Consider the following 20,973-nt stretch of genomic DNA (forward strand, 5'->3'; position numbering starts at 1 on the left):
TTCCTGAGCAAAGCCGCGGACGGACAGACAGACAGATAGACAGACAGACATGACGAAACTATAAGGGTTCCGTTTTGCCATTTTCGCTACGGAACCCTAAAAGGAAATCGAGGGAATTCTTCAAATATTGTAGGGACACCTGGTTTTGCTCTTGAACATCATCATTTGGTGAAGGGAACTAATAATAAAGACAAGTGAAGACACAGTTGACCACAGGAGTTAGGTACTACTCAATAACAAGTAATTAACGGGTTAATTGCATTTATTTTAAACGGTAAGTAATGTATGATCCTCGTATAATGCATACGGTGAAGTGCAACGGGTGGTGTAGCACCAGGACTCTTCAATAATGAACGTCTTTTGCATAGGAAAAAAGCAATCTTTTGTAAAAGGTGAGAGCAGTTGACATTAAACTATTGTATCTTATATTATACACACTAAAATCGTAAAAAAAAATATACCAAAATTAACGAAAAATGGTGGTTTATTTGAGTTTAGCTGCCCGAAAATTAAAAATATTTACTGACCTTCACATAAGTATAAATTAAGTACTTACCTTATTGGGAGTGCCTGGATAGGAGAAGCCAAGGATAGAAAGTTGTTGGGCAATATAAAGGAGGCTTATGATCAGCAGTGGACGGGCTATGGCAGTTGATTGATTAATGGGTCTGTTTTTATCTGGAAGAGTAAAGATCGTAATTACAAAATTGAAATTAAAATTACCCATCAAAATTACTCATGATCATAAAAGTTACAAACCCGTTATACAAAACTTAAGATTTATCTGCGTCTGGTAAAGCCAAACATCCAAGTGATGGAAAGACTTGGGCCAGTTAACGGAAGCTTAACATGATTTGTGAATAACTAGCTTTTGCCCGCGACTTTGTCTGCGTAGATTTCGATATTTACACAATACTCCATAGTACAGTCGAAACTGTCAATATTTCAGGATTTATTTCAGGGCCATCGTGTAGAACCCTTTACGTTAGGTTAGGTTCGTTTTATAAGAATCCTGAATATTTACAGTTTCAGAAAATATTAAGCAGTTGGGAAATGAAAAGTTGCGAAATGAATCAGGTTGCCACACGTTTTCGCCGAAACATTAGTAAACCTTTGAGTCCTGACCCACCGTAGAACTTTCTCACAGTAAGTGTCATAATAATTTCCCTTATGATTGGTTTTGGAGTCTTTTTGTATTTTTTATTTCAACTCCAAATTTGTTACTTTTTCGGTCATCCCGTGAAATCATATATTCGGTTAGTTCCGAAGGAATGTTGACCTCTCTCGATGAGAGCTAAAACATAGATGTCGCTAGTGTCGCTGCTGAAGTGGCTAAATAAGAAAAAAAGCAAGCTGAGATATGTGGTGCATAGGAGAAATTTGTGTCTAGACTCCTGTTCAGTGGTGGTGTAGGGGTATGGCACACAGCACGAAAATGCTGAGGACCTGGGTTCGATCCCAGCGCTGATCATTTTTTCTAGTTTTTCAGTTTGTATTTTCGATATAAATTCCCTGTCAAGCAATGCGATGTCACTATGACGGTCACGATTCAGTTGGTTCGAGGTTCGAGTGTACCTAATGAGATTTTTTTCGTACAAACTTAAATGTCCCACATTATCCGATTTTTTTTTATTCGACTGAATGGCAAACGAGCAAGTGGGTCCTCCTGATGTTAAGAGATCACCATGCCCATAGACACCTGCAAACAGGGGGATTGCAGATGCGTTTGTAACGGTTCGGATGTGTCACACGACCGTCACTGGGAATAAATTAGTAGAAAATTGTTAGTGGGCCATCTATGAAGGTTTGATGGAAACTCGAAACAAAACATGTCGACAAAGACAGTTAAATAAGAGTAATTGAGATTAGAATGTCGATGTAATTAAAGCAGGATAATTTAGCAGTCAATTTAATGAGTAAATGTTAAATTTAATTGGAGATTAGAATTGTGTTGTTCGGGTATAATAATTAATGTAAAGAAACGCCATCTATGGTCAATTAAAGGAATTAATGGTAGGCGTCATGGAAAATTAGTGAACTAATGCCGAACTGGGTTTAGCGGCAGATTAACCTGGGAGGCTATTTAGTTAGTTTCACGTGGGAATTATAGAGGTCGCTTTTGGTAATGGAAATGTAAATTTTATCTAAAACAAGAAATATGGTCACAAATCATCAAAAATAGACTTGATATAGTAATAGAATCATTAGTATTAGTCTACAGTAGATCTTAGATACATTTGATGTTAATAATTATGTTAATTTAAAGAAATATCAACGGAAGCATCATGGAAACGGCAAGTTGTCGAAATTAGCTAAATAAGTTAAGAAAAACCGAAAATGCAAGCATTACGTAATCGTAGTATAGATCATTGGTTCATTATCTATTATAAATTTAAGTTTTCATTCAAAACGGAGTAGTATTAGCAGAGTAATTACACATTTAGTTATGATGAAATTACAAGCACTCTGTCGCACTGACTTAAAGTAGGAACGTGGCGAAATTATAAGCAAATTTTGAGTAGCGTTAATACGACAAAGGAAACTATGAATAAACGGCGCGAATTGGGGATACCAGTTTATAATTGTAGGCAAATTAGCTATTTTATAACGAACAATAGAAGTATGTAATTGGCTATTTATATTCAAAGAGTGTAGGGAGTAATAAGTAGAAAATTATCATTAGAAGTAAGATTATTGTTAGATAGGTTAAGGAAATTAAAACGTTGAGGTAAAATTGAAGTATTTGACAAATACATATAAATATTTATTGAAAATTATTGTTGTAGCACAATATAAAAATGAAACGTATTTACTAGAATAGTTAAGCTAGGATAGTGTCAAGATAAATAGGAAATTTTAGTTCAAAAATAAATTTTACGGTTAAAATTTGGCTATTTTGAGATAAGGATTGGCAGAAGAAAAAGCGAGAGCTGGCAATGTCAACGTTGTCGACTTTGGTAAGCTTGGCGTCGTTTGGTCGCTTGGCGCGAAAATACCAGAGGTCCCGGGAGAGAAGCTATAAATAGAGGTGACACAAAAAGGGCGGGAGCCAGATGGATTTAGATTTCGTAGAGTCAACATCGTTATTTTGCTAGTCGGGGGTTTAGTTTCTGTGCGCCATTTTGTTAACAAATTAGAGTCAATAGTATCGGGTAATTTTATTTCATTAATTTTAATTGGGTTTTTGATTTATTTAATTTGAATTAATTTTAATTTACAAGAAATGTGAGTATTTCTTCAGGAAGTAAAGTGTCGGGGTCTTGATCATTAATCTGCGGAATAATGATTAACTCTCTGGTTTTTTAATTATTTGTGAAATATTTAGTGCTGATTTTTCATTCGGAAAATCTTTGTGTGAGGGAATCTTTGCGGTCTTGTGGCGGTAAAGTCCTTATTTGTTCTTGTAGTGTGGAGTGATCGTTTTATAGCGTTTCATTTCAGCCTACGTATATTTTGTACTAACCCATAACTTTTCTGTGTTTTTCCCAACTTAATGGAAATGACTTTGTTCCTCCATAACGTACCTTGGTTGAGCTTTAAGTCCGTTTATATCGTCTGACACCTAACGGTGACAACCGTGATGATATAGGCTTCCACTTCCTGAAGCTGTGGCGGCTTCAGCGGCAAATTACTGTCGTACCAGCCACCAGTGGATTCTGTTTGTCTTTTGTAACGACTAAGTAGCGCTCGTCGAAGTGAATGCGTGTCTTGTTGACGCTTGGTTTGTACTTAAGAAACTCAGAATTTGTCCCCTATTTATTTACGTATTTATGCACAACGTTAGGTATTCTGCTGTTCCGCGGGCTCCCCGTCATAGGGACTTTCCTTCGGGAAAGTTGGAGCTCAGCACCATTTCAGGGACTCATAGGGCTTTAGGTATACACACCATCATTGTTGATAGGAGATTAAGAAGAAATTCATTGCACCGTGAATTTTAATTACACTAAATGTACATTGGATTAATTGGGTTTTGCTAACACAGACATTTGAGTAAATGTCACTTGAAATGTAATACAATAAAGAAATAATTTAACAGTTGAAATTATGAGATTATGACATAGTGAGGTTAAGAAAGTTAGTACATACCGTTTCAATGTCAACAACAATGGGCTGTTGTGGGTGGTTCCATTGAATGAGCTCAGTAAATTTAAATTTCATTATAAGAGCAATCCGAGTGATTTAGCTTTACATTCGAGGTACACTGAGCTAGGGAAAGCTGAAAGATAAAAGGCATTAGTTATTACACAGTTGACACTTACATTTTAAAACGCGAGCACTGTTAATACCGTTAAAACAATAGTTAGTTACTGTCGAAACTTGAGTCCAAATCAATAGTTACGGTTAGATCATAGAACGTAAGTTATGTCGGCGGCACTCACCTGTTAAATTATAAAATCGCGGATACGGAAAGTTTTAGTTATCTTTAAATACTCTTAGTGTAATAAAGACAAGCGTAAGTTCATAGTAAATTGAGGTTAGAACCTTTCTTTGACGAATAGAATTATAGTGTGACGTTGGCAGCTGCGCGGTCAGTGTTGCCAGATGGTTTTCTATGTTTTCCCCCAAGCCTTCACCGATATCCCCCCAAAATTAAGGTTTAGAAGAAAAAAAACCCCACAAATTAAAATATTATTTTTTATTACAAATTATAAAATTACTATTCAAATTCGGGTCATTTAAAAGCTGATAACGATTATCAAATTATTTCAGCGATAGCCGCCATCACTTCTGAATCATCAGACGCTACATCTGTAGTATCGGCACTACTGGAGTACATTTTTTCCGAATTAAATTTCTTTAACATTTTTTCACTGGGCTGAAAGTTTAAACATCCATCCATCATTGTGTATCTAACTCTTAAGATGGATTCAGCAGTGTTGATGGCCAACCTGTTTCTAAGCTTGTCCTTAATTATGGCAACTTGGGAGAAGGCTCGTTCCACAACTGCATTGGAGAAGGCAAAGACATAATCCCCAATGCCAGTTTGCTTACGTGACAAAATGTCCTGTCACCGACAGCGTTTTTGAAATTATACACTTCAACCCAGAACTCTTCGGTGTGTTGTGTGGAATTCCAAGTTGTACGATGCAAAGCATTCCATTCTTGTATTGTAGAATCGACATCAATGCAAAGAGTTTTAAAAGATTTAGCTAAGTTGGTAATATCCGGTTTTATTTGGGAGGTTGCATTCTTCGGGCTTAGTAACTTGCAATTTTCTAAAGTTTTCAGGTTATTTGGAAGCCTTCTCTGAATTTGTTTACATATTTCTATAAGGAATTGTTTGCATCGTTGCTTGACGTCTTTCAATTCATGGTCTCTTATACCTTCAGACTTTTCATTAAATGAATAACCAAAGTTCATGAACGATGCGTCCATGATGTACTTTTCAAAGTCATAGTTGGATAAATTATTTTTATCAGCTTTTTCTAGCTGTGCTGGAGGAATCAAAATTGTCAAATAGTTTAATAATAAGTTATTAAGTTCTTCCAGCAACTTTAAAGGGTCTGCATTAGTGGCTTGAAACATTTTATTTGCCATGGTGATTGGTTTGAGATAAGTTCCAAGAAAAGTCATGTACAACAAATTTGTCTTACTTTTGAGCATATTGCTCAATTGTTCAGCAGTATAACAGCGTTCTTTGGATGCAGCCATATCAAAATGTAATTTTAATCCATCCCATTGCTCTAAAATTTTTATAAGAGCTTCGTACCTGGATAGCCATCTAGTGCCAGCTAATTTGTTTATTTTTACTGGAGTTTTACCTTCATAAAGCAACATGTATATTTGTTTGTAATCAATCTGTCTCTTTGTACTATTGGAAAACCAGTTGTGACATTCTTTAATAAGAAAATCCAAAAATCGGGGAAGGGTCTTAAAAGCATATTCAGCTGCTAAATGCAATGAATGACAAACACACTTAATAGTTACCAGATCAGGATTTCCTTCCTTCAAAATAGAGGAAAAGAATGGTGTTCACCAACCATGACATTAGCACCATCCACACCTATGCCCAGAAGTTTGTATATGTCGAGGCCATCAGCAGTTAGCTGTGCTTTGAACACATCAGCCAATGAAGTTGCATCTGCAGATTCTATTTCTATCAATCTATAGAACTGAGTTATTATTTTATTCTGTTTTTCACTGAAAAATCGGATTATCATACACATTACTTTTTTAGTGTCAATAGTAGTAGTTTCATCGATGATGACTGAATAATGACTGTCTCCAACTTCTTCCAATAATTCTTCCAAGAAACAAGGAGAAATAACATTCCTAATCAAAGCAGAGCATTTTGATCTGTGTAACTTGAGGTCTTTCAAGACTGGAGAAGCTGGATCCAAATTTTTTATTAGTACTCCTAGATGTCCACAGCTTTGATACTGGAATGCTCAGCAACATATGCGGCAATTTTCAATTCGGCAATTTTTCGTGGCTCTTTTAAGGGTTTTTGAAAAAATCTGGCATTTTACTTGACTGCCCGACGATATTAGATCGTTTTATAGATTGATCATGTTTTTTAGTTTTGGAATGTTCTATCAAATCCTTCTTGTGGGTGGTTAATGTACAGTGACAAGCCTTGCACCACGCTTTTGTATCGTCACCAATGCAAACTGTCAGCCACCCTGAAAATGGGGTAAAAATATAAAATGGCAACAAATTTTATGTGATGAGGAAAGGGCCTATGGGAGCCTCTGAAGAAGAACTATTAGTGTATTTTTTATTTAAGCGATGCCACACATTGTTAGATTTTATATTATGTTAGTTCATACAACACTTCAATGTTTTACATTACATTAAATAATAATAATATCTAACCAAACCAAACCCAGTGTTAGTAAAATATTGAAAGTAAGTAAGTAGGTATATTTTAGTACAATCCGTTTCAGTTATTACTTATTTATTATAATACATACATGACGTCGAATTCGACTATCGTTGACCTAAGTAGTACCACCTCTTACTAAGAGCTATAAAAACATAATAAAACTTCAGTGAGATATGATTTCATTTAGGTTGTAATAAATTTATACCTACTGAGATTTACGTACCTTTAAATACTGGCTCACTTTCCCACTCTGTTCTATAACGTCTTACGTAAGTTTTCTTTGACAGAGCCATTATTTATTATCATCACATTAAGCAAAATTTTAGCAAAACAAAACCAACACCACTGACAGATTGACTCTGCGTTGGCGGTAAAAACCAGTTTGTCCAACCGACCGACCTAGAGCCGAACGAAGCCGAGCGAGACACGAAGCGAACCGAAGACAGAGCGGGGCGAGGCGAGGTGCGGGCGGAAGGCAACTTCGAACTCGGGACTGTAGTCTGTACACTTTGTGGTTTCGTTCCGAATGTGAGCGTTATTTTATGCTTTGAATTGTTTTTTTGTGTCATTTCATACTTATATGTCGTAATTTAATAAAAATCTCCAAATTCTCTCCAAACGTAATTTTTTCTCTCCAACTATCCCCCCAAAAATATTTTCCCCCAGTTGTCCCCCCATAACTTAAAAAAAACCCCAAATTTGGGGGAATCCCCCCCATCTGGCATCAGTGTGCGCGGTGACAGATAGCGAAGGCGGTACGAGTATTTATTTTTAAATTGCGCGTAAGCGAGGTAAAGGGTTCACGTCCATAGATACGAAACGTGGCGACTTGGAAGCGGAAAATTTAGGTGTACTTTATATTAAAATTAGGGCGATATGAGAAACAAATTTGAAATACAAAACGTATGAAAGAAAAATAAAACCACATAAAATAAAAGTTAGACAGTTATCGTTAAGGTTTAAATTTATTCAAAATCAGTTTATTAAGCGGCCGAATTAGAACTAATTATTAACGTAAAGAATTTTATGAATAAGGGGGGAGATGAATTAAAATTTAGAAATAAAATATTTTAACAAGAACAGCTGTGTAAATAAAAATAAAATAAAGTAAGGCACTGTAGTTAAAGTACAAAAATTTATTATTTGTAGTATAAAATGGGTCAATGTAAAATAAATGATAGAGGAAGGTGGATTGTATTAGAGAGGGGAAAATAGTTAGTTAAATTTCATGGATCTGAACCAGAAAATAAAATTAACCACAGTAGAGGATTCAGGGGTCCGCAACTCAACTGGACCGTGACCGAATAAGTTTCTCAGTGATAAGTTGATTGGCTAAGTTCGAGACATATTTACGTGGAGCTAAAGTGATAATTTTAATAGACCATAAGGCGCTAATATTTGTCTAGAATTAGAGATTATATAATGTTAGAGTGACTACGTGGATAAATTAGTTAGAACAATTCAATTATATATACATAATAGGAAAACATAGTAACAGATGTATTATCAAGATATGTATGTATATATGTAAACTCTTTATAGTACAAAATAGGTAAACAAACACAGTTGACAACCGATGAGATAACTATATGTAGAAAGGCGGACTTATCCTCTACCAGTCAACCTTTGAGTGGATGAGAGGAGCATTTAGATATTTATATCTAAGAGAGATTTATGAATGGGAGAAAAGATAAAGCTACCTGAGATAGTATAAACAGATTCTGGGGTAAATAAAGAGTTGTAAAAAATACTTAGAAAATATTTCAGAATTACATATTGATTTACAAATAGCCGCGGTACTCTTCTTTGCTATCCTTCGCTGTCGGAAACAGCTTGTTTTACAAAAAATGCTTTACTTATGTTTGATGGTAAAAGTATATAATAATCTACCCATAGAAATAAGGAACTTTGACATGCCTGAGTATAAATATGAATTACGTAAATTTTGTTTAGATAAGTGTTATTATGGCATTAATAATTATTTTGATCCAATAAGCGAATAACTTTAAATTTCATCTTCTGAGTTTGACATAATATAGTATTTTAGTGTTATTTAATATGGTACAAATCAATAGTTTATAAGAATTTGCATTGCATGCTTGTTTAAGTAAAATGTACGCATTCAAAAACGCTTCTCCAATTTATTCACTACTACATTTTCGCAAATAGATATTCTTATTCTTATTCTTAAATCATATTAGAAATGCTTAAACAGGGGGAAATAAGTCATTATAAAAGGATAAATAACATGCTAAAGAGATATGTAGAATAGAAAAATGACATTTCATATTTTTTATGACAAGAGAACAGGGGAAACGTTAATAGTAGTGACAGGAATAAATAGAAAGGTAGTTGTACAACTTAAAAGAGAATCAATATGTAGAAATTAGTATGTACTTACAGAAGTTTGAAGCATAAGTATAAATAGTATAAATAAAGGGTTATATGTAAAAGCTACTAATCCCTATAAAAATGTATGTTCTAGTAGAACCCAATACCAACGAAGATGAGGGGAAAATTTTATGCAGTACATTAGTCTAGGTACTACCAGTGAAACCTATTAGAAAGAAAAAAAAAAAACAAATGGTTGAAGTAGATTCTGAGACACACAAGATAAGAGTTATTTAGTTATGTTTTAATATTTATTTGGGAACACACAGTACATTATTTTAAACCTAAACATAGTTACTATTTTCATTAACCAATAAGGTTGCCACCAGTTATTAAACACATTGAATTATATAAAATAAGTTGTATCTGGTTGAAATTAATTAAAATAAAAGAATAAAAATAGAGATTAATTAGAATACAGGTTGACATTTCAGTTAAACCACCTGTACAATGCTTATTAATTAGTGGATAAATTTAAATTAGATTAGCTTTTGTTAATTGTTGGTTATTATGCTAGTAGTGTTTAAAATAAATTTAATTAACTACATTAAGACAAGTAGGGTAATTAAGATAGAAATAAAATTATGCGGTGTTGTGAGTGGTTGATGAAGTAACGGTGGGTATGAAAATAGGGGAAACGATAGAGGGAGGCGGTATGGAATTCTGAAAGTAAAATCACCCTTAAAACACATACAAATAGAAATGAAAAATTAATTTAACATAAAATTAGCTTAGATTACAGGTCTATATTAAATATTATTTATTAACTGAGTAATAAAAAAATTGTAAGCAGAGAAAATTAAACTTAAAAGCTAGTAAATTATAGTGTAACCTTATGTTGCAGCATTTACATTAACTAGAACAAATGTTATACAATGTTGGAAGGAAAAAGGGAGTAAGCGCCAGTTGTATATAAGTTTAAAAGAATAGAAGTTTATTTTCCTCGGAGTGGTCATTCGCCAAAGTTATTACAGAGTTGTGGGCCATGTCGTTATTGTGTTGAATCTGAAAGAAAATGTAGACGGTTAGCATTGACATTTGGGTAGGACAATAACAACATTTTAGATTGGTAGAAACATAAGAAAAAAATTACGATATTCACCTTGCGATTGTAAGCTCCGGCTTTTCGGTTGATGTCAGACAAGATGAGGGGTACAGTAGAGATTTCAATTAAGTACATTAGTGGGACAGCAGAACCTTGGGTTTCGTTCTTCGCGACGATCCCAATTTCACAGATAAAGAGACATGACAGCGATCATAGGGACAAGGAAATTTCAGCAACAATTTATCGGATCTGGTGACAGACATTATAATTCTTTTCCTCTTGCAAACGATTGAACCACGCAGCGTTTCACTTAGTTAGTTACCAAAGTATCCAAAGTAAGCATCTAAAGTTGAGATAGTAGGAAGAGTTTGATGATGCGCGCGCAGATTAGCTTCTTAATAATTAGTGTACAAATTTAAAATTAAATTTAATAACATAGCGTTAATGTAATTAAAAATGCGTCTATTGAAACGGCAATAATTACGATACGATTTGCTTTGACAGGAGGATTTGACATTTGATTTGAGAGGTTGCCGTAGGGAAGAAAAGTTAGTCACATTGTAGGAAAATTATAACGGAATTTGCGTGTTTTGAGGTGACTCAAACGGACGTACGGTCGGTAGCTAACAGTAAGAGTAATGGTTAGTTCACAAAAAATATATAGATTGCAGTCCGGAAATGAATCTTAAAGGGTCTTAAGTTTATAAATTTAAATTGAGTAAAGGATGCTAAGTTAAAGTTTCAAAAAAGAGGGGAAAAGGAGAAGAAATATATTATAAGTATAAGTTAATGCCGAGTAGTCAAATTTACCAGCAAGTTAGATACTATAATAATAGATGGTTTAATAAACGCATTTTGATATTAAAAAGGGGTAAAGCGAAACGCAAAAGTAAATTTGGTTTGGTTATGTTCCAAATTAATGTTTTAGATAGAGAGCTGAGTTAAGAGTGTAGAAATAGAATTATTATGGTATCTAAATTGATGACCTAAATTAAGAGTAGATAGAATATTTACAGTAGTATTAGAAATTTTAGCAAATTATATTATAAGCGTTTGGTAGTTAATATGTAGACAGTAAGAGTAGATTTTATGATATGTATATATTAGGCTTAAGTACCTGGGAAAAAAAAAAACAAACACGTAGGAAAAGGTGATAAATGGGAAGGATATTTATGATTAGGATAGGGTAGGAAAAAATAATGTTGATGGGAACTATCATTGAAAAAAAAGGGTTAAGAAATAATTTTAAAAGTAAAACAAAAGATGTCTGGTTAAACTAATTGGGGTTGTTGGTTGTACAGGACAGCGAGTAAGAAAAAAAAAAAAACTGGATGTACCACTAGTGAAGGATTAAAGAGTGAAGGTATTATGATAGTGCCATGTAAGGGGCTTTGGAAAGAGAATGATTAGATAGTCAAGGAAATGAGGGTCCTGAATAACTAATAATTCTGTAGTATGATTGGATCATTTATTGGTAGTTATAATTGAACACATTACACTTACAACTAGAATTCTTGATAGAGGTGTTAGGATAGGCCAGTAGGCAAAATCAGTTTTGTAGACTGCGTTCAAGGATTTTAGTACTCTACTAGTGGACAGAACTAAAAATTTACACTACACATGCTCCAAGACTAGGAAGTCATTATTGAAGGCTAAGTCTGGACTGGGAGGCAAATGGATTGGGCATTTTGACCTTCTGGTAAGTGAATAATCGAAAGGAATGCCTGGGCTTAAGGAGAGAATCGTAGTTCTACTAGGACTTGATAGTTAGACCTTGCTATCATGCTTTTATTAGAAGCTGAGATACGATTTACTACTAGAGTTATCTTGCCTCACAACCAAGATCTTTCGCAGAGTCTTAGACATTCTGACTGGATTGTAACTGTGTTCATATCTGTGAGTTTCAACACTGGTTCAAATGTAGGCTAGAAATAGTGATAGTCTTAGCTTGGTTAAAAACACACCACACAAAACACATTTCAATTATAAAGACTAATAAAATTTTATTTTAAATTTTAAATATTGACATAAGTGTGATAGACCAATTCGGGCGTTAAATTGTATATTAACTACTTCTTAGTCTATCAAGGGGAAAAGCTGTAACGGTTCGGATGTGTCACACGACCGTCACTGGGAATAAATTAGTAGAAAATTGTTAGTGGGGCCATCTATGAAGGTTTGATGGAAACTCGAAACAAAAACATGTCGACAAAGACAGTTAAATAAGAGTAATTGAGATTAGAATGTCGATGTAATTAAAGCAGGGATAATTTAGCAGTCAATTTAATGAGTAAATGTTAAATTTAATTGGAGATTAGAATTGTGTTGTTCGGGTATAATAATTAATGTAAAAAAACGCCATCTATGGTCAATTAAAGGAATTAATGGTAGGCGTCATGGAAAATTAGTGAACTAATGCCGAACTGGGTTTAGCGGCAGATTAACCTGGGAGGCTATTTAGTTAGTTTCACGTGGGAATTATAGAGGTCGCTTTTGGTAATGGAAATGTAAATTTTATCTAAAAACAAGAAATATGGTCACAAATTCATCAAAAATAGACTTGATATAGTAATAGAATCATTAGTATTAGTCTACAGTAGATCTTAGATACATTTGATGTTAATAATTATGTTAATTTAAAGAAATATCAACGGAAGCATCATGGAAACGGCAAGTTGTCGAAATTAGCTAAATAAGTTAAGAAAAACCGAAAATGCAAGCATTACGTAATCGTAGTATAGATCATTGGTTCATTATCTATTATAAATTTAAGTTTTCATTCAAAACGGAGTAGTATTAGCAGAGTAATTACACATTTAGTTAAGATGAAATTACAAGTACTCTGTCGCACTGACTTAAAGTAGGAACGTGGCGAAATTATAAGCAAATTTTGAGTAGCGTTAATTCGACAAAGGAAACTATGAATAAACGGCGCGAATTGGGGATACCAGTTAATAATTGTAGGCAAATTAGCTATTTTATAACGAACAATAGAAGTATGTAATTGGCTATTTATATTCAAAGAGTGTAGGGAGTAATAAGTAGAAAATTATCATTAGAAGTAAGATTATTGTTAGATAGGTTAAGGAAATTAAAACGTTGAGGTAAAATTGAAGTATTTGACAAATACATATAAATATTTATTGAAAATTATTGTTGTAGCACAATATAAAAATGAAACGTATTTACTAGAATAGTTAAGCTAGGATAGTGTCAAGATAAATAGGAAATTTTAGTTCAAAAATAAATTTTACGGTTAAAATTTGGCTATTTTGAGATAAGGATTTGGCAGAAGAAAAAGCGAGAGCTGGCAATGTCAACGTTGTCGACTTTGGTAAGCTTGGCGTCGTTTGGTCGCTTGGCGCGAAAATACCAGAGGTCCCGGGAGAGAAGCTATAAATAGAGGTGACACAAAAAGGGCGGAGCCAGATGGATTTAGATTTCGTAGAGTCAACATCGTTATTTTGCTAGTCGGGGGGTTTAGTTTCTGTGCGCCATTTTGTTAACAAATTAGAGTCAATAGTATCGGGTAATTTTATTTCATTAATTTTAATTGGGGTTTTTGATTTTATTTAATTTGAATTAATTTTAATTTACAAGAAATGTGAGTATTTCTTCAGGAAGTAAAGTGTCGGGGTCTTGATCATTAATCTGCGGAATAATGATTAACTCTCTGGTTTTTTAATTATTTGTGAAATATTTAGTGCTGATTTTCATTCGGAAAATCTTTGTGTGAGGGGATCTTTGCGGTCTTGTGGCGGTGAAGTCCCTTATTTGTTCTTGTAGTGTGGAGTGATCGTTTTATAGCGTTTCATTTCAGCCTACGTATATTTTGTACTAACCCATAACTTTTCTGTGTTTTTCCCAACTTAATGGAAATGACTTTGGTTCCTCCATAACGTACCTTGGTTGAGCTTTAAGTCCGTTTATATCGTCTGATACCTAACGGTGACAACAGTAGATGATATAGGCTTCCACTTCCTGAAGCTGTGGCGGCTTCAGCGGCAAAATACTGTCGTACCAGCCACCAGTGGATTCTGTTTGTCTTTTGTAACGACTAAGTAGCGCTCGTCGAAGTGAATGCGTGTCTTGTTGACGCTTGGTTTGTACTTAAGAAACTCAGAATTCCTGTCCCCTATTTATTTACGTATTTATGCACAACGTTAGGTATTCTGCTGTTCCGCGGGGCTCCCCGTCATAGGGACTTTCCTTCGGGAAAGTTGGGAGCTCAGCACCATTTAGGGACCGATAGGGCTTTAGGTATACACACCATCATTGTTGATAGGAGATTAGAAGAAATTCATTGCACCGTGAATTTCTACATTACACTAAATGTACATGTGGGATTAATTCCCTAGTTTTGCTAATCACAGACAGAGAGTAGGGGCCTCAGGCAAGCTTAAAGTACAATTGTAGGATTTATTAGGGCTATATAGGTAGGGAAGTTCATAGGGCTTAGCTAGAGTAGCGTTTCCTTACACCGGGAAAAGTTACTATTTTAACTCACCACACAATTAGTTCACCTATGAGGGTTTTCCTCCAAATTGCTAAACTTCAACACAGAGCTAGGGAAAGCTTAAACTCGCACACACATAGTTTTAAGACATAAACTAGATTTTAAGAAAATAAAATATAACATTTATTTAAGTACTTACGTCAAAACTTCATTATACAAAACTTAGTTCATAAGAACTTGACTACGAATAACTTTATTAAAATTAGTAAGTTGACTTCAATTTAAAACCAAAATACGGTTTGATCATTTTGTTAAGAGTAAATAACAATAACATATTTTAGCTGTCTTTCCTATAATGAATAAGCGGGAATTGATATGACACGATCTCATAGCTAAGTGGACAATTAAATGCCAGATAACTTACTGAATAATATTTAACACAATTATCATCTAATTTCGATTTGAATTACGATTGCCAGCTAAAATAAGCTTTGTTTTGATAAAATTAATATCAAACATCATATTCATACTTTTGATTAAGATCTCATCAAATTATGTCTAGTAATAAGTTAGAGATAAAATCGTAGAGGGTTTTGGACCATCTATCAATTAAAATACAAAAGTCTTTCGTGTTATAAATACATACTAGCTGTTTTAGTTGTCGTACCTACTTACATTGAGTGAACGGATGTAGAAATCCTGACTACGGTCGATAGCTTACGTTGACACATACCAGGCAACAGTCTATCTGGAAATTTACGTACTTTTCATTCGATCTCGATTTAAACATAATTGATTAAGGATTGATAGTTGAAACAGTTTATTGTTCATTTAAAATATATGAATTGAGACAAAACTAGTCATAGACGAGTCCAAAACCTAATACAGAGGTTATCTTGAATACCCAAGGGTTATCTAGTTATAAGCTAGTTAGATTATTATTAACGCTTGTGTTCTGGGCGTAAAGTATAGAAATCGGTACTTACTTTCTGCTTTACTCTGGTAACGCCAAATGCTGGTAGAACTAGAAAATTAGACTAAGTAGATAGCTCATTAAAATAAGTGAAAGTCACTATGAGATTAGTAATTATACCAAAATAAAATTATGTCAAATTAGACATTCCATATATCTAAGATAGATAAGACATAATCTAAATTAAGAGATACTAGTGCCTATAGTAAATGAATAGCTGTAGTGTCTAAACTCATTCCTGAACTAATTATCAAAGTTATAATTAAGCATCTCATAGAGTATTCTAATATAAACATAGAATAAGTAATCATAAGTCTAAAATTAGATTCAACTTCTTACAAAACATTGTGTTTGTATTTCCATACTTTGATTTGAATGCACCGAAAGTTAGTGCTTAGTCTAGTAAAATCACAACTTGACATATCCATAGAGATATATTGCTCTGGTGTGCGATAGGATGAAGGACGAAGGGGCAAGGAGGTAGCGTCCTTCCGAGACCTTAGGTCTCGGTATTAAACTTAGTTTTAAGTCAAAATAGATTCAGAAGTAATACAAACACAAACACTATCCGTAGTAGAAATATTTCCTCTCATTTTTCCAAACTGATTATTCTAGGTAACCTGAAAGATCCATTTCTAGAACTATCCAGTCTAAACATACTAGTATATCTAAATTCACATCTCAGTAATTAAAGTTTCACCCTAAAGTTCAGTAGAGTTCAATCTAGAGTCAAAATTATCACGAAGTTAGGTACTGCTTAATTAATTATAACATTAGAAACACAACTGTAGGCTTTTCAAATTAATTCTCAAATAAAAGCACTTAGGTTATTGCTGGGCATAAGGTAGGTTCCTATCCACTAGACGATTCACGATCACAAGGCCATAAATTAATTACATTCCACCTAAGTTAAGTGTAGAATAAGTAGGTTAAGATATATTAGTTAGGATATAAGATGTAATACCTCAAGGCCAGTAAATTCACCAAGCTGCTTACCTTCACGCCGAACACAACAGTTCAAACACTGCTGTTCACGCAGGATCCGCCAGATGGCGTAGTTATCCGGGCGGAACTTGAAAGTTAATACCACTGTAATCGAGAGCTGTATTTTGCTGATTCTCAGTGAAATTTCGGTGAAATTTTCAAACTGCATGATAAAAATCAATGTGTGTTTTGTTGACTAAAGTTACATATATGGTCAGAACTATACTATAGTTGTTTGAGTTTATCTTCGATTTTTACACTTTGGGAAGATTCAGTGCATGATTCGGATTGTTATTATTATCTGTCTGAGATGTGTGCTCAAAGGCCTCCATGACCTCCATTTTCCCGATCCAAAGCAGCCTGAGGCTAGTCGTCGAGAAATACGTTCAAGTCGTCCGCCATCTCCGTCTGGGCCCACCCAGCCGTCTCCATCCGTCCTATGGCACCCACTCAGTGGCTTTTTAGCCAACCGCTGTGGATGTATTGGAACGTGGCCGGCCCAGTCTCAAACCCAGTCAACCAACATCGACAATGCGCGTTTGTGTGTGTTGACAATGATAGATTATGTTTGATAATACCCATTCTAATACTTCAAATACACCTTCTAAACTAGGTACATAATCTGCTACAACGTCATATTTAGATTGGGTGTTTTCGATTATTTCAACAATCACATCGCATTACACCATTATAGCCAAGTTTTCGTTACATATGATTGATTTAATGTTTCTTTCGAATAAAAAATGTAATTTTGATATTAAATACCATTTTATTCGTTCGTAAAGCTATTTATCTGGACGCTGTTTTGCAATACTGAGTCAATTCACTGTCATTTTGCAAAACAATGTCAACTGTTAAAATTATTTTCTAAGGGTTGATATTGTATTGCAGAATTAATCAGGATTGACGCACTATTGCATAACAACGTATCTATGATGTCGTCTTTGCTTATTTTCTTCGATTAAACAGAGATGGAATCACAGATATCTGTGACATAAAATAACAGGCACTCTACAGAAAGAAACGTCCTAAGAATAAAGAAACAGTGAAGCCATCAAGCAACATGCATGTTCCTATGACTATTTAAACTTGTAACGTAACATTCATATAAATGTCCCCGCCGTTTACGCGAAGATAAATTCCATAAAGAATCATGGCAAGTCATCAACGCTCGAGCTCTGCGAACGCCCAAATTATCCATTCTACGCCGTATCGGCGGAAGGAAGTGTTGTCGCGATACTATCAGTCAGCGTTTCCCACGCCTTATCGGCCTCCATTTAATTCACTTGTCTTCCCGCCCCATCGAAGCTTCCAAAACAAACGCTCACCTGAGGTCCTTACCATCCCATAAAGCCGAGACCTCACTGGAAACGTGCGTCATGATAAATAGAGCGTCAACTTGACACAAACGTCAAAAGCAATTGGTGATAGAAGGTCTAGCAACGTGAATCTACAATAAAGTAGTGTTCTAATCGGCGCGTGTTGGAACCAGCCAGAAGTGTATAGGCCTATATTTAGCTAGAAATGTATTTTAAAGCATAAAAATGCGAATTCAAAGGGGCTGGCGTGCACTGAACTGAGTGGCCGGGGCCGCTTAATGCAAATTGATAATTTGAAGTATTAATTTTATAGTCCTTCCAAAGTATAAGTACTGAATGGGTGAAATGTTATTAAAATGCTTAAATGCCCGTGCCGTGCATTCGTGTTCTATAATCTTCCAAGCTTAAATGTTGGAAAACATCCTTTATAAAACCTGGCTGGTACACGAATAATGTACTCGAATGAAATAAAGGTGAAGAGAACCAAAAGATTTAGGTGCGTACTGATAAACATTTGCATAATAATGGTATTAACAAACGTATTTTATACTCCAGCGTTCGGATTTAAAGTGTTTATTTGTCGGATTTGGCCTACTTATTCGGTTAGCGCGAAATTCATTCATACACTTTTTTGGATAAGCCGGTTTAACTGTGTGAACCAAGTCTGATAACAGCTGAATGATTATGCTAAGCTGGTGACACCACTGAAGATAGGACGATGCTACATCTATATCTAAAACATATTTTATATTTACATATATAATAATATCGATTAATGCAAAACAAATGCTTCTATGGGATGCTACTTGTACTAACACGCTGGTTCGATGGAACAGTTGATGCAGCATCTGAAGCGGTTGAATAAGCAAAATTATCCAAATATAGGGCACCAAATACGACTTTGTCCCGTTCGGTGTTAAGACCCTTGGTCCGTGGGGTCCTAGCGCTTTAAAACTTTACAAAGAAATGTCTAAGAGGTTAGTAAACGTCACAGGACACCAAAAAGCTTTATTTAGCTACTCAAAGAGGGAACGCTGCCAGTATTTTCAGAACCTTGCCTAAGAGGGCTGTTTTAAGTGATATGTTTTAGTTTTTATTGTTTTTTTTATGTAGGTTAAGTTTAGTATAGTTTCATGTATACTGCTCAAAATAAAAAATGCCCACGTGAATCGCAAAGCTCGGTCGCCCAGGTACTTTATTATTATGTACTGTTTTCTGTTGTATTGAATATGTATATATTTTAAACTTAAGTTTAAGCTTGAGCTGTGTGGGTAGGTTAGTGGAAGAGGACGCGGGTAAATAAAGGAAATAATAAAATCAGTCAGATCAGAGTACTTTTGTTGTTTAAATACACAGCCCTTACATGGCGCAGTAGGTAGGACCAGCGCAGCTTGATGGCATAGATATAGTTCCACGGAAACATGAATAATAATCTCGGGGGATAAAGGCATTTCCACATTAGCATTTCCATCTGTATTTCAAATTTGAAAATGAAACCTTCAAAAGCATTACTAATATAATACCAAATAAATGTGCTGGTTTAGTTTCCATTGTGCGGCAACGGGCTCCTGTATTTTTATTTCAAACAAAACTGCAAACTGATGGTTGAGCATTGTTGTTTATTCTGAAGCAGCAAAACGGGCCGAAATGATACTTCCGACGTCTGTACCGCACATTCGTAATGTTGCTTTTACCGCATTTTACTTTCTCAGTGGCCTCACTAAGGTTTCCTCCATTTAGATACCCATTTTGCAGCACTTGTGAAACATTCTATTAGAATTACTTATACATACACACCTTTTAAGAAAAGTCACATGCAGTCTATGGTTCCGTACAAGCGGCAAATATCCAATGTTATGTGTTAGTCCACAATTACTTTACCCTTACAGCTTTCTAGCATTAACTAGCAGTATCTAAGCTAAACCGCGCACGTATAGAGGAACGGATATGAAGAAACTAGAAGGGTTCTTTGAAGGGCTACGAAACCTTAAACACGGGAAGAGTTCATTTCTTTTTAACATTTTGTTTGATTTTTTTAATTCGAACCTTTTTTTTCATAGGCTATTTTGGCAACTTCATTTTTTTAACGTATATTTATAAACAAAACTGGACCACATACATGTAAGTAAGCCAGTTAAGGCACCCAACAAACAAAGTCTAAGAAAACACTTTTTTGCTAAAAACGAAACACTTATATCGTTGTTAAATTTTAATCTATTAACTTAACAGCAGAAATACGCTTGTAGATTACTCTTTAAGTTCTCAGTGAAACAGATCGCGTAGCTTGTTTGCAAGAGTTCGAACACAAAGTAGTTAATTTAAATCTTTAGCAAACTGCAGCAAACTCAACAGCAAAAAGCGATTAAGAAGCTACGGCGGAATCTGTCTTGAGATAAATCCTTGGAACACAAACCAACGAGGTTGGAAAATCGATCGGTCCAGTGAAAAGATTGATTTTGTATAAACTATGTTTAAAGTAAACATCCGACGGCAAGATATTATTGTTATGTTATTTGAAGTTCGAACTATTTTTTGTCAATACTAGCCTGTAATTTATGAAGAGTATTAGTGTGAAGGTCAAAGCTCAACTCCACACCAACAAGCCTTAGTCATTAACAGCGTTATAATTAGATATTTTAAAGTGTTGAAATACCAAGTTATCACTGTAGTTGTCATGTAAAAGACTGCTTAATAAATTGATATTATTTACAGTGTCGAATAAAATTAAACTGGAACCATAAAAACAAAATGAACAAATTAACCTAGCGACAGAAATCATACACACTTCGAAAGCCTTTAGCTGTTCTAGTAAAAAGTCAATAACCGTCCGAAGCGTCCGCATCGCGTGACTAGCGCGCATAAACTACGCGCCACGCGGTGGCTTGTACCACTGCTCTCAAATACCCTCAACCATTATTGACCTCCTGCCGCGCCATAAAATCTCTATTGTCCTACGCGTTTCCAAATATCCGTAAAAAT

The 20,973-nt window shown here is 34.7% G+C and overlaps 1 protein-coding gene across 1 annotated transcript in view; it reads left to right on the forward strand.

The window, feature by feature from the left end:
* LOC141430284 (mpv17-like protein) overlaps nucleotides 1-20,973 on the forward strand; it is a 51,273-nt gene that overhangs the window by 10,481 nt on the left and 19,819 nt on the right. The gene's annotated exons all lie outside the window — the stretch shown is intronic.

This window comes from Choristoneura fumiferana, chromosome 8 (assembly GCF_025370935.1).
Source record: "Choristoneura fumiferana chromosome 8, NRCan_CFum_1, whole genome shotgun sequence".
NCBI lineage: Eukaryota > Metazoa > Arthropoda > Insecta > Lepidoptera > Tortricidae > Choristoneura > Choristoneura fumiferana.